At 38.2% G+C, this 15,040-nt stretch overlaps 1 non-coding gene across 1 annotated transcript; it reads left to right on the forward strand.

Moving 5' to 3' along the window:
* The first annotated feature begins 741 nt into the window (after window positions 1-741).
* On the forward strand, window positions 742-12,456 carry LOC131779589 (uncharacterized). Its single transcript, XR_010716173.1, has 20 exons — window positions 742-857; window positions 1,062-1,064; window positions 1,506-1,870; window positions 2,157-2,321; window positions 2,600-2,713; window positions 2,925-3,056; window positions 3,313-3,409; window positions 4,257-4,475; window positions 5,002-5,216; window positions 5,380-5,542; window positions 5,762-5,929; window positions 6,341-6,451; window positions 6,713-6,829; window positions 7,013-7,103; window positions 7,209-7,586; window positions 8,175-8,297; window positions 8,709-8,828; window positions 9,687-9,821; window positions 10,038-10,280; window positions 10,988-12,456. It is a non-coding gene; the product is annotated as an uncharacterized protein (transcript).
* Window positions 12,457-15,040: the final 2,584 nt, after the last annotated feature.

Genomic DNA, 15,040 nt, shown 5'->3' on the forward strand with positions numbered 1-15,040 from the left:
CAAAAAGTATCAGTGCACTAATACAAAAGAAAAACCGAAAAATTAAAAAAAAGGAACAACAGAAAAGGATTGTTTGACCCCTCTCGGATCTCTCTTAGAGAAGAATAACAGGTCTATAAAGAAATTCCTTATTTGGTCTTTCGACACTTTGTTATGCAGTAAGAGGCAAACAGTTTTCAATACGCCCATTTTGGTTACCCTTTATCTCTAGCTATCTTCAGCAGTCTTGACATTTTTTATAACAGTCCTGTTTCTAACGGCATAACTTCGAGAAATTACAAACAACAATCGCATTCCGTACCGCGTGACAAACAACCCTTTTTCCAAGAATTCGGAGTTATTTTTATAACGGGATAATCCAACAAGCACCAGCACGGCGCACGTTACGTAATTAGAAGTATTTGCGTACTGATGCGAAAGAAGAACAAAACTAAGCGAAAACAAAAAGGGAGGAAATAAAAGACGTAGTGGTCGACATTTGAAATTTGTTAAAAGACCCATCTCCGATCTTCATCTGAGAAGAAAAGCATATCCACAGAATGGTGCAAAGGTGACCATTGCGTTGGTTATCCAAACTTATTGATTAATTTTCGGTAATTCTTCCTTAAAAGCAGCTTTTAGCGACTTACGTTTAACCTTGATTCTATCGGATATATCAGGTCACTTGTTCCTCAATCTGACAGCAGCATTTAAGCATGTTCTGACCGCTTCTGTTCACATTTCGTTCCGAAAGCTTGGGATCAGAGGAGCTTTCAGCTAGGTTGCAACTTTTGCATGCTGCCACAGAATGACCTTTACAAAGTTTTTTGGGCTGTTTGCTTTCCTAGTGATTTCTCTCGAGCTGTGTCTGTGTAGCGGTAAGTATCCCGTTGATTTTGTAGCTGGTTTGATTTGATAGTTCTACATCATTTAGACAAACGTCAGTCCCAATGCTAAACTTGCTGATTATGCTTTATTTGATTTCACGGCTTGATCTGCAGAGTAGATGAAAAAAAATTTAGGAACATTGTTTTTATACATCTCTTAATTATCCAACTGTCAGCTAATTTTCAATTTTCGAGCTGGTTTACAAGGTAGATCAGGCAAAGTTACCAATCTGGGACAACGCCTAATGGGTGTGAAGCGGCTCTGGAGAAAAACACACCTGTGCAACTACGTAGATTTTAGATCCTCCGCCACAAGATAGTCGAGGCGAAGAATTTTAACTGTGGCTCGATTGTTCATTTTATCATTAAGAGTTGGAGCCTCAAAGTCACCCCTAAGTCCACCTTTTCAGTCTTGTGAATGTTAATGAGTCCATGCGTGTCAAGATCATTTTGCTGAATGCGTAGCAGTAGAAATTTTTGAGTGAACAAATCAATTTTCGTTGCATATATTTTCTTAAAACTAAGGTAAAATTCGCTAAAGACACCGATTATAGCTAACTCCATTTAAATTTCAGCATTTTTGTTTTCTTAAGTTCGGAAAAAATATTGATCACCTTTTTCCGATTTTCATTTTGGCAGACGTCTTCCAAGCTGGAAAGGTCAATATAACTGACACCTCCCAAAACAATCATGGTTGCCAGTCCGTCTCGTTCAAAACCCAGTTCCAGGGCTCGGGTGACGTCAAAGTCTTTGTTACCCTCAGCCATGGCAACAAACATATCAAAATCCACGACCCAGCAGCACTGTGGGTAAAATCGATCTCTACGTCAGGATTTAAGGTTTGTGTTCGCGAGGCAGGAAGTGGTTCAGCAGGTACGTCTGTTATAAACTGGCTCGCATTCCAGGGGTCTCATCAAGGAATTAAGTCTGGCACCGTGGACTTTGATGAATGGACCACAAGGACTCAGTGCAAACGAGTATCGATCACCGATAACCAAAGTAATGTAAGTCTCATTCGTAACGTGTTTAGCGTGTGACTGTATTAGCCAAGAATGTTCTGATACGGTTTAGTTGTCAAGTTACTGTTGATTTAACACATTCACAGAAACAAGCTTTATTCAAATGAATGCGAACTTCAAAATAAAAAATTACTTCTGATATCTCTTAATTTTTATCTGACCCGTATACAGATTCACCTCTGGCCCCTAGAGCGGAAAAGGAGATTCTAAAAGCTCAATTTTTAAGTTTCTAAATCTATGAGTTACTCACTTTCCTCTCACTTCCTCACAGGGTTTCAAGAACAAGCCAAAAGTGTTCATTACTGTTCAGCATAAACATACAGACAGACCCTATGACTCCATGAATCTATGGCTGGAAAATGTCAGCAAAAATAAATTTAATGTCTGTATGAGAGAGTTCATGGCGTTTGATGGCATTCACTCAGACCTCAAAGTGGTACGTTGACTCTCCAAAATTTTGCGATAAATGAGCAGTACTGCGCTCAGATTAATTGAAGCGACGGAATCCTATAATTCCTAAAGTTCATGTAAGGCGCAAACTGAGTTGATTAGTTCTATCTTCCTTTTTTTTTTCGCATCGTCTATTTGTGTTTTTAGGCCTTTTATTCCTTTGTTTCACAACAGCTTAGTTTATATTTTTCTTGTATAGTTTGTCATATTAAACTGTAATTTTTTTCTTTTCTAATAATTGACTTACACTTTTGGGTTCACCAGCATTGGTTTGCGTATGACGTGTTACCTTCCAACTGGAACTTCACTGAAGAAGGAAAGATTCATTTCGCCGGAGATGGGGCGCCATTACGAAAAAATAATTACGCTTTTTGCCAGGTGGGAAGTTTCTGGTATGATTATTTAATCTTTTTGATTTCTTGTTTTTGTCGTTGTTGTTCTTTTTTTTTGCTGCTGTTGATCGTAGCCAAGGTGATATGACGAGTTTAGTTTGAACATTTCAAACACGCTGAGGTCAAAAGAGCTTTTTCATGAACAGGTCTAACCATCGTTGAAAGTTTTAAGTCTATTTTTTGGTGTCTAAAATCAGGATTTTAAGTTTGAAAACCCATTTTACGAGCCGCCTACAGTCTTGATATCTGGAAGTCACGAAAACACCTCAAGTGCATTGTGGGGCAACTCAGCAGGTCGTTGTAACAATGCTATAAACGTTTGGATAGAGGTAACATATTCATATGAGATAATTGTTTTTACTATTTTTCCTTGCATCCGTTTGTTGGTTTGTTTCTCTGTCCTCCTTTGCTTGGATTTTTTCATCATCTCTCGCACGTTAATTTTCTGCAAAACGTCTCAGAAATCACCTCTCAACTTAGTAATTCAGATGTCAGTTATATTTGAGGTGGGGCTGACATTATCGTAAATTTTAAGTTATGACTTTTTCTGTTTCTTGAACGATTGTTTTCAATTTGTTTTTGAAGGAGGTCAGTCGGTCAGCATTCAAGGTTTGTGTCAAGGACAGCCAGGGACTAAGTAGGAACCATGACTCAATAACCGTTCAATATGCAATCATTGGAGGTGGGCAATAGACATATAGTTTAAATTTGCTTTGCCCTTGTCTTTCTACCAATAGCAAGGTATATCAGAAATTACTAGCAATTCCAAATCATGGGCTGGCATGAAGCACTTTCCTCAAGCTACCTTGACTACGGAATCACTCACCCAAAAGAGATTGAAAGGTGGCTTGCGTTGGTTTTCTCAGTTTTAAACACCAATTCTTGCATTTGAATTTTTTCTCAGCAAGTTTTGTTCATTTATTTTCAGACATGTGAGAATACCTTAGCAACACTACAGCTCTGAAAACACCCCCGATTTTCGCCTCATATGCCTGTCTGTATTTGGATAACGAGTTAAATAACCTTCATTTCTTATCATCGAATTATCATCAACATAGCAAGATTCACCTTTAACTTTTGTTTATTGTTTTTGTTTGTTTTTTTAACTGTACATGTGGTTCAAAGCAATATTTAATATGAGGTGGCCTCCTTATCGTATTTATAGATTCTTTAAGACCTTGCAAAAAAGAAATGAATCTTTAACTGCTGATTTCAATTCAATTAAAACGGAAAGACGTCTTCGAAATTGTCTCCTTGTTTATTTACTTGATGCGAGTTTGATTTTCCTTTCCAACTTCAAAAAAAAATTACGTGTGTTTCTTTTAAATTGTAGTGCTGCGATGGCTATTTTTAGAAAAAATGGCCGCAACTTTTCGAGAGGAATTACGATAATTTTAGTGACTCGATGTAATAGAAAGCGAGAAAATTAAGCCAGTCAGGAGTGTCGCTCTCTCATGTAGACCCCACCTTAATTTTGAAACACTATAAGCACTGCTCACTTGCTGATTATATTTGATACTATTCCAAAGACCTTGACCCGTGCATCAACGTTACATGCAATTACTTTGCTGTCTGCAAGGCATTCGACGCATTTGACGCCCGTTGCGTGTGCGAAGAAAACTGCCCTTCATATGAAGAACAAGTGTTTTCTTCTAACTCGACTACGTTCAAAAACAAGTGCATGTTTGAGCTGGATATATGCAGACTGAAGAGCAACCACACTCTGTATCATCCAGGAAGTTGTACGGGTAAGAAGTATATCTGCGATAATTTGCATGTTTTGGAGTTTATAGAATCAAGAGCGTTTCATCTTGCACGTAAGCTCACAAAGAAGCCCACTAACGAATCGTGAATACCGCTTCCCAATTCATGAAAAGATTGAGACATAAGGAAACGCCACTATAATGATGTATACCAAATGACACCTTAAATATGTCAGGAAAACATTTGCCTTAGTTTGGTGCTTTCACTAAGGCTCAGATCATTTGGATAGGTTACACACTTGTGCTCTCTATCATAGCTTTAGGTTATTTCAGAGACAAATGAAGATAAATCTCAGAGTTATATCCTTAGCCAGCACTAACAGGATGAAAGTGTATGTAGTTTCTTGTTTTGGTTAAAGAGTATGTAGTTTCTTGCTTTGGTGAAAGTGTATGTAGTTTCTTGTTGGTTATGGTACCATCAGATACTAGAAAACTAAACTATATTAAGAGAGAATGAACACCCTATCACAGCACATGGCTGAAGGTTGATACTATTTCGATGTTGCCAAAGGTTTTCCTGTTCAGAGAGGAAGAGTTGAGCTGAAGAGAGATGTTTCCTGGGCTGAAACAGCTTGCGAGTTGGTGACCTTCCCACCATTTTCGTTTTATCCCGACAAGGAGGTGCACGTGCAGATAACTACCAATCACTGGAACTCCACCAGGAGGAATTTCGTGCACGAAGCCACCGTCTCGTGGGTGGAAAATGTCAATTACCAGAATTTCAGGGTTCGTTATCCTTAAATTACTAGAAATGCATCAACTCTGTCACTGGTTACTTTGTCACTTGAGGATTGATTTCTTTTAAAAGTAGTCTTGATTTCGTCGAGATTAATAACACCGTTTCTAGGGGACCCCATGTTTACCAAAAATTATTTTTTCTCTCTTGAAGGTTTGTGCAACGGCTGCAGGAAGAAATGACCGTGATACGAAAGAATTTGGCGTCCGTCGACTGGATGGCTTACCAAGGAGCTCCAAATGGAGGTGTAACAGGAAATACAAATATTCCACAATGGTGGACTGGAACGAAGTGCATAAAAATTAGTCTGCCAACGGTGAGTGTGCGTTTTCCTCTCCCTTTTCCGAATGGAAGGTTTCCATATTATTGTTTCCATCAACAACGACGATAATAAAGCCAGTTGCAAACTTCTAGCCAAATCTGTATCATAATTTTGCAGTTTTGGATCATTCCTAACAAAATGGTTAAAATGACTGACCGAACCTCATTTCATTCTCTCTAATTAGCAACTAACAACCGTGAATTCTTTACAAAGGATAAATTTGCTGCTACACCCATAATTCTGGTGACAGCAGATCACGTAACTTCAGCTTACAAGCACGACGCCGCCAGTCTGTGGGTAGAAAATGCTACCAGATCTACCTTTTACATTTGCCTCCGAGAATTACAAAATTATGACGGTCTCCATGAGGACATCCTTGTGGTATGTACCAACTCAACATCTGTGAACAGCTCGAGCAGTGTGACTTTATATTAAAAAAATCACAAGTTTCGTGTATTTGCCTTTTCTTCCGATTTGTTTTTTTGCTTGTTGTTCGTTTCATTTCAGCGTTTTTCGGAATTAGCCATTTACGCCGAAGAATTGGTCGCTGAACCATTGGTCTAACAGAATATCCTTATCCGAAATCAAGAACGCCAATTTTTAAATTTCAACGAGATAGAAGAAGAGTGTCAGTCGGGTTTTATTTCGAGCAAAAATTTGGGATACCTGTCATGAGGGAAACAAAATCAGTCTTAATGTTTAAGTTGTACATTCAGACCGAAATGTCCCAATTTGCCTGGTTTATGGTAAAGAAACTTTGTATCAAGGCGTTGTTTGAATTGTTCTCTCTAGAACTGGATGGCTTTTGAAGAAATTCATCGCCCGCTTTTCTCTGAAAGTAGAAAAATCGACTTTCCTAACAACAGCTCTGTTTCCGCAAACTACAATGGTGCGTTCTGCAAGGTACGCTGCACATGGCCTCCGCCTTGATTTAGTACTAATAATTCTAGTTACCCTACCAGTTATCTCTTATTTTATCATCGTGTTCATTCATCACTTTTGCATAAAAAGCCTCACCTGGCTCATCAATGCAATTTGATTGAGTAAAGATTTTAGTAAAACATGCACTTGTAGCTGATAGACTTCCTATTAACTGTTGCCTTAGTTGATCTTTTTTATTTCTGATTATTCGTTGGCTGCTTCCTTGGTTGCTTTTCCTTGCAGGATGTGCAGTTCGTCAAGACTTACGACAAAAAACCTACGGTAATAATCGCCGCAAATCACAATTCAGATGGAAACAACCCAAAGTCAAAGTACATATCTGTAACTGCATGGATAGAGGTATTTTCTTTTCCGTTCACAGTTAATTATATGATAATTTTTTCCTATGTAAATGCAGTTTCTTTATCCATTTAGTCAGCTGAACCCTAACTGTAAAATGTTCAGATGTGTGCGAAGTCCTTGTTCTGCCAAATGCAAATCCTCATCTACAGATTTCCTTCTAATTGAATATATTTTTTGCAGCATATCAAGACATCAGAATTTCGTATTTGTCTCAAGGAGTTGTTTGCTGCTCAGCATGACCCTGTTACTGTCTCTTACGTTGTCCTGGCGGGTAAGCACAACGACGACTGAAACAAAGCTATTATTGTATAGGTTACCCATTTTAGCATACCGTTATATTAACTAAACATCATCTCTTAATGTTTTTTCGGTTTAGAAGTGTGTAAACCAGGCTGGTCATACTTTTCTGGCTTTTGCTACTCCACCAGTAAGTCGTGCAAAAACTGGACTGAGGCGCAAAAAACCTGCCAAAAATACAACACCAGCCTCATCGCCTTAAAAAGTCAAGAAATAAATATTTATATACAGCAGCGTTTCAATGGAGATAGAGGATGGATCGGATTCAATGACAGGGATACGGAGGGTACATTTGTTTGGGCTGATAACCAGTCAAGCAACTTCACTTACTGGGCTCCACATCAACCCAACGATTTCCGACTGAACGAAGACTGCGTTCACACCTTGGGAGTTGCACATAAATTTACATGGAATGACGTAAATTGCGAGAGCTGTCATAATTACACATGTTCAGAAGGTAAATACATTTTTTCTTCGGCAAGATCACATCACTAACGGTTGCGACAGATTAACACTTGCTTAGTAAGTAAGCCTTTATACGGGTGCAAGTGGCCCATGGGGCTGGTGCTTAACTCCGGTTTTCATGAAGCGGCAAGGAGTATTGCTACTCCCCCCTGGATGGGATGCTAGTCCATCGCAGGGTTACCCCCAGCACATTTGCTGGTACCCATTTGTACAGCTGGGTGAAGAGAAGCACGGTGAGAGGAAAGTGTCTTGCCTAAGAACACAACACAATGACCCCGGCCAGGGCTCGAACCCGGACCACCCGATCCGGAGCCGAGCACACTAACCATGAGGCCATCGCACCTCCACATTAAAATTAAGCTTGGTTGAATTAAAATCTGGAGTGGTTGAAATTTGGAAACAATAATCTCACTTCATCCCTCTTTTCCTGCTTTACTCCATCCCCCCATTCCTCCTTACTATGACCTGTCAGCGCTAGCTGGTTCCTAAACGTTGACTTGTTTTCTGATTTATTTCTTGTTTCTCGTTGTTGCTGCTTTGTTGTTGTTGTTTCCTCATTCAAATGTTTCTCTACTCTAAGACCTTGATGAATGCAAAGGAAATTATCATGATTGCGGAAAAAATGGGATTTGTACAAATACGCAGGGATCATACAACTGCCACTGTGCCAGAGGGTATAGCGGTGATGGTCGGAGTTGTACAGGTATTGATAAGGAGTTCACCCCTATGTGTCCACATTCACAAACTCAGCTTAGCACAGCATTAATACTGGTAACGATATGTTTAAGTCCATTGCCAATAAATTAAATTAAGTACTCGTGTTTACTGACTGCATGCATTCGATTGATTGATTGATTGATTGATTGATATAATGGTTGATTGACCATTGGGCGACTGACTTACTGAGCAAATGTATGATCAGGCCGCCACCTGAAACACCTACTGAACTAGACCAATATCATTTTTACTACAGACCAACTTTCTTTTGTCAATTATTCTGACTGAGCTAATTTGACCAGCATTCGTCAGGTCGTGTTTACACTAAACGCTTTGATGTTACAAACTCTGCGCATGTTGCAACCCTTTATGTCTTGTCTTTTCGTTCCTTTGGCAGACAAAGATGAATGTTCTTCAGGTCACAGATGTCATAGAAATGCCATGTGTCAAAACACAATTGGATCGTATACATGTTCTTGTGTTAATGGTTACACTGGCGATGGAATAAACTGCACGGGTACATTGTACATTGACATGGAAAAATCTTAGGTTGCAGTTTTCTTAACTTCAGTCTGAAAACGGATCACACACCCATTGTTTTAAGTATACGATATTCTATACCATATAAAAGAGTTTTCAGCAACCTTATTCTCGGACCTATCACTTTTCCACCTAACCAATCGACACCCTTCCCCTACCCCCACCTACAAATCAAGCGAAGAGGCACTGAAAAAAAGGTTTCGTTCTCTATTGGTTCCAATGACATTCTATGACCTACACTGAAACTTACTGTCTCAACTTTTATTTTAAAAGCAGTTTATAAGTTTCATAATCTCAAATGAATGAAGAGGGAAGTTTCTAAAGAAACTGCAGTGCTGCGTCGGTTGGGGTATTACAAGATAATTTGTTTTTATCAACTCAGTCCATAAAACCAAATGAAGTAGTTCATAATCTCATTTGCTGTGATTGTTTTGAGATCTCCCTCAAGAATTACCCCAACACACACAAAAGGCTGGTCATACCAGAGCCATATATTATTTAAATTGTATGAGGGATTACCAGAGAATTGTGTATGGACAGTTACGCAAATTATATTAACAAACATGTGTTGAAGGATGAAAGATGAACTCTTCTTGCTAAGTAGAGGGGAATACGATATATTTTTTTAGCCAAAATTCGGAAATACTTTCATGACGTAAACTTTTAGTGCTAAGTAAGCAATACGAACGATGAATTGTTCATGAAAATAACTTTTCTCTGTGAGGTCTCCCTGAGAGCCCTTTCTGATGAATGTTTAAAATGCTATAAAGAAAACTGTAAAGAAGGTTTCTATTGACCGTGTAAGTCTCTAATGTACATTTTCCCCCTCATGCAGATGTCGATGAATGTACACTTAATGGACATAACTGTGATGCCGACGCGCAATGTATCAACACTCCAGGATCATTCAGGTGCCACTGTAATCATTCGGCTCACTACTATGGAAACGGAACGAAATGTCATCCTTTCAGTAAGTCCTTGAACAACTGATAATTTATTTATCATGGTTTCGTTGAAAATAAGGGTAATCGTGACCTTGTACGAGGCAAAAATGTCGGTGGAAAAATATGCGAAAATATGCGAGGGTCACGCAAAGAAGAAGCAAACATGTTAACCAAGTCCTGAGTTCTTCTTTGGACGTCACGAGAAGTTTTATTAAAAGTTCGTTCGCCTTTTTATCCATCAGGAGGACTCGCTGACTCGAAAATCATAGGTGGAAACACCAAACAAATGTCCCAATTACATTCCTGGCTACATTCCCGCTTGCAGAGTCAGGCTAACAGTTACTGGAGTCTGTGCTATAGAGCCTCAAGTCATGGATGGGGCTCTTCGACATTTCACAGCTATTGTGATCGCCGCGGACCCACAGTGACGATTATTCGTGCTCATGGTTACATATTTGGCGGTTACACTGATCAGTCATGGAGATGTAAGTTCGTTAACTGCCTCCGTATTTGATTAAAAACAATTGACACTCAGTGTTAGCAAATATACAAGATTATTGTATCATGCTATAATAATCGAGCGTTCTGATTGGTTCTTAATTGGTCGGTTTTTTTTGCCATATGGCTCTTTTGCTTGGAAACCGTCATAAACCGTGTGTTTCTATTCACGAAAGCCGGCAAATAGAAAATAGGCAAGATTTTGCCAGTGCCTTAAAATAAACTACCTATTAACCTCGCTTGCTCAAGCCGTAATGGATTATACTAGCCCTTAGTCCGTACCACCACGACCTCGGGCCAATAGTCCCTAGTATGGTCCTCGCGCTCGGTCAATTGGAAGTGATTATTTACCTGTTTCAAAATGACATCAAGTTTAAAATACTTATTCATAGTTAAAAAGTTTACTTAGAATTATATCGACATTTGGTCTACGTTATCAAGCGTTAACTATGTATTGAAAATGGACGAAAATGCTGGAAGAATCAACAGAGCAACTGATCTAAGGATAGGGGACCAAGCTTTGAATAATTGGATGCGACAGAGTCTATTTGTTGACAATACCCCTGGTCTCTATCCCCATGGTATGGCCTCCCCCTACTTTTTTTTTCCACGAAACCTAATTATCAGTTCAGCTATTTTCTTTTGAATACAAATGGTCTAAAATTACTAATGTACCCTAAGTACTATTTTTTAGATTACTACAGATACAGTTACAGATACAGTTACAGATACTATCGTAGTTATTATAAGAGTTATTATGGACAGAACACTTCTTCATCGAAAGCCTTCATATTTTCACTGAAGAACTACTACGGATATGGATACTTTAAAAAGGACATTAGCCAACATAACTATGCAACATACAATCATTATAATTATGGTCCGACATTCGGTGGGGGACATGATATTTACGTAGCAAATTACGCTAATAGTAACTATAATTCTTACTTCAATTGTCAATCTTATACCGGGAAATACTGCAACAATAATGTCTGGACAGGAAGTAATAATTTCTGCGCAGATGAGGTAGAGGTTTATTATGAAAGAACCTCATAGTGGAGCATCCTGTAAGGAATCACTCATATGACACTATCAGCGTGGGGCATTCGTATTTAACTTTAGTGTAAAACAAGTATGTTGTGGCTCCACAAGCTATAGAGCGATGTTTAAATAAAAGCGTGTTCATTTTTCTATAAAGAAGAAATTGATTAGAATTTCCGGGTGCAATAAGTCTGTGCATTATGGTAATATAATGAGGTCAGATTCATTTTACTTTTTCGCAACTTTCGACCATAGTACTGCTTTACTGGAATGAAGATTATCATTTCATGCTGAAGCTCCACAAGCTATATAATGCTATTCAAACAGTAGCCTGATTTTTTTTTATAAAGAAGAAATTGATTGAAATTTCCGAGTGCAATTAAGTCTGTGCATTGTTGTAACACAGTAAGGTCAGACTCATTTTAGTTTTGTTACTTTCGTATTACTCCTTTACTGGAATGAAGATTATCGTTTCATGCGGTGAGAATTTTTATGAAAATCATTCACAGGAAAATATAGATTTTATAACATTGTATGGTTACGAAGCAAAGTTTTTCAATGGGTTGATTTATACACTTTTTACCAAACGAATGTTATGTAGTTAACTTATAGCTGAAATTTATCTGGAATCATGCCTTCAGTTCATCTTTATGGATTAAAGGATAAGACACGCGTGCAAAATTTAAAAAAAAACGTAAATTGGTGAGTTAGGAATGAAACACATTTTTTGTTTAAGGGAACAATCATTTTTTGGAGATTACATTATATAACACAAAAGAACAAAATTTATCTTAGAATAATCTTGACTTGAGTGCAAACTTTATGAAACCCAGAATCAGAGATCGTAGTGCTGTTAATTCATGGCATATTCGCATTCCGACGTGTAAACTGTGGCCCCTTACTGCTGACCCTGTCAGCAGGCCTATGGAAATTTCTTTTACATGGTAGCAGTTAGTTAAATGTTTCCGTTTCATAGGGTTGACGTAACAAAAGCGAAATGGTCATATATCGATTGGAAAGATGTGGTTACAAAATACCTATATCATATTGAAGAGGCGATTCATAACTTTTGTTTCATAAGAATTCTTAAGAATGTAATTATAATGTGTAACGGCTGATGAAATAAACAGGTGATATTTCTCATAATATAGAAACTTTTTTTTTTCTTTGAATGTCATGACCCAGATATGCCATTTTTGGTAGGTCTGATGGAGGCTCCAGTGACTGCATTTCAAGCATGGAAGTTAAAAAAAAAATTGAGAGAGTTGTGCAGACCATGTCCTACTTTTTATCCTCTTCTGGATATTTGCACAAATAACCTGGTCATTATCAGTCTCATTCACTCTCATTGCCCACTGAGCTTATGAATAGATGATAAACTCCTTATTTGTCAGATGAAGGAAGGAAAGCCTACCCTATTACCATAAATAAGCCCCTAACTCCACGCCCCCTCAAAATAATTCAAATGACTAGTACCTATGTTCCCTTGAATAAACTCCTAAACGGTTAGCAAGGAGCTCTAACGAAGTGTAGGGCTGGAAAATAAAAAAGGAGCTCATAAAGTTCTTGAAAATGAAGAAAGTGATAGGCAACTGAAGAAGCACTTGATTGTCGAACAAATTCTCCTTGTCAGCACTTGGGAAATGTGTAGAGAAAAGTATTGAGAATATGCATACTGATTTTTGGGTGTAAAGGATTAAGGACCGAAAGACGAAACTATCGAATTAACGTAGCACAGACATCATATCATCGACTAACAATTCTTAAACTGAAATTAACAGATATTACTTTTAACCAGTTTACTAAAATTACAAGTATTATATTACAGGAAAGATTAATCTTCAATTTGCCAGCCGTGAAACTTATAAGGAAGTTTTGAGAAAATCGCTCTTCAAAATAGCTTTAACACTAAAAACGACAGAATTTGGAAAAAGGACGGTCGTTCTACACTTTAAAATTCCCCTTATTATATGTGCAAATTGAAGATACATCTTTAACCCTTTACACCCGAACATCAGTTGCATATTCTCTCTAATGTTCTCTATACATTTCCAAAAGTACTGGCGAGGAGATTGTTGATTGAGCGAGTTCCAGAAAAACAACTTCAGCGCCACACAGCGTGAACTTAACTCTCTGTGCTTCCGCAAAACTCCAGTTTAATAACGAACGTGATCCCTTGTCAATCTCGTTTCACCATTTGGACTTTTAAGGAATTAAAATTTCTTAAAATTTAACATATCTTTTCGTTGTTCACAACACGAATAATACTTACTCTCTGTTTTTGGCCTCTTTTCAGCTTTTCGACCTGTTTGTTTTGTTTTTCCTGACATTTGAAACCGAGAGTAGCCAGGGAGTATCGTGCTCTTACGTAACCAGATAACGGGAGGAAGGTGGGAATGGGGGATTGTAGACCCCATCCTCATCACTTTTGGCCAACTTTGATGAAAAGAACCCAATTTAGCGAGTTTTCCATTTCGAGGTTTCCCACGTACATAAGAAAAGCTTTTCTTATGTACAGCGTTCGTAAATATTTCTATACAAACTCTTATAATTCCGCCATGACTGTTATTGTGCAAGATGATCATCTCACAGCTGGAGCTCGGGCCGCCTGTGACCCACGCGAACTTAATGGAAACAGAACATCAAAATAGTTTCTGAATTTAAAGAAAAACAATATAAAATCATAGTTGCTACAATAACATTTTTGCACCGGAAGAAGGCCATCACACCACTCAGATTTTGCACCATAGCGCCTTCACTTTATATCAGTTATCGTCTACTCTGATTAACTCTACTTTTGGGTGCCACCTCAGAACTTCAAACATAGACCTTGATCCCAAATCACCTATATCACCTATCATAATTCTTTGTTGTTTATTCTTGGATCGAAATAAAAAGATTTCCTTCACAGCAAGATTTACAATTTAGCATAAAGCTTACATTTCCATAAAACTTGCATGAGACTAGTTAGCCCACCCTAGTTAGCCCCACCCTCCTCCTTACATTGTATGTTTCCATTCATGGTTTTTTTTTCCTCATTTTCTTTTTCATGAAATAGCAGAAAAAATAACGCCTTCTTTGACCTCATTTGAGTAATACTTGATATCAGTCCTAACACGATCTGATGTTTTCCTATTTCATGTAGCATGATTTCAAAAACTTTGAGATACTAATAACACTCCTTAACCTCGTTTGAGAGAGATAACCAAGCTGTAACCCTTGCTCTTATTATTGTAAGAGCTTTTGTTGAAAGATGGTCTGGTGTGAGCTCGATGCTATTGATGGTAAACACAGTTAAAGGACCAGCGAGGATTCCCCCCGCCGCCAAAGAGAAAGTGATCATATATCCGGCAGATAAAACGATCAGAAAAAAACACATATACTGCAGAAATTGTAAGAAGACCTCAGTAACAATTTATTTAAATCCTCCAAAGAGAGCAAGTATAAAAAAACGATCGAGTAAAGGAATGCAAAAACGAGACAGTCATGTTTTTCCTACTTATCAGATTAGATGGAGTCAGTTAAATGTTTTAATGATAATCAACGTTGACTCATCGAAAGTATATCTCATCAATTTCATTTCTCCCTATGCGTTACGTAATTCTTACACAACCTTGCGCACCCACGCATAGGCGGCCCGAGCTCCAGCTGTGAGATGATCATCTTGTGCAACAGCAGCCATGGCGGAATTATAAGAGTTTGTACG

Source organism: Pocillopora verrucosa, chromosome 14, assembly GCF_036669915.1.
Source record: "Pocillopora verrucosa isolate sample1 chromosome 14, ASM3666991v2, whole genome shotgun sequence".
Lineage (NCBI taxonomy): Eukaryota > Metazoa > Cnidaria > Anthozoa > Scleractinia > Pocilloporidae > Pocillopora > Pocillopora verrucosa.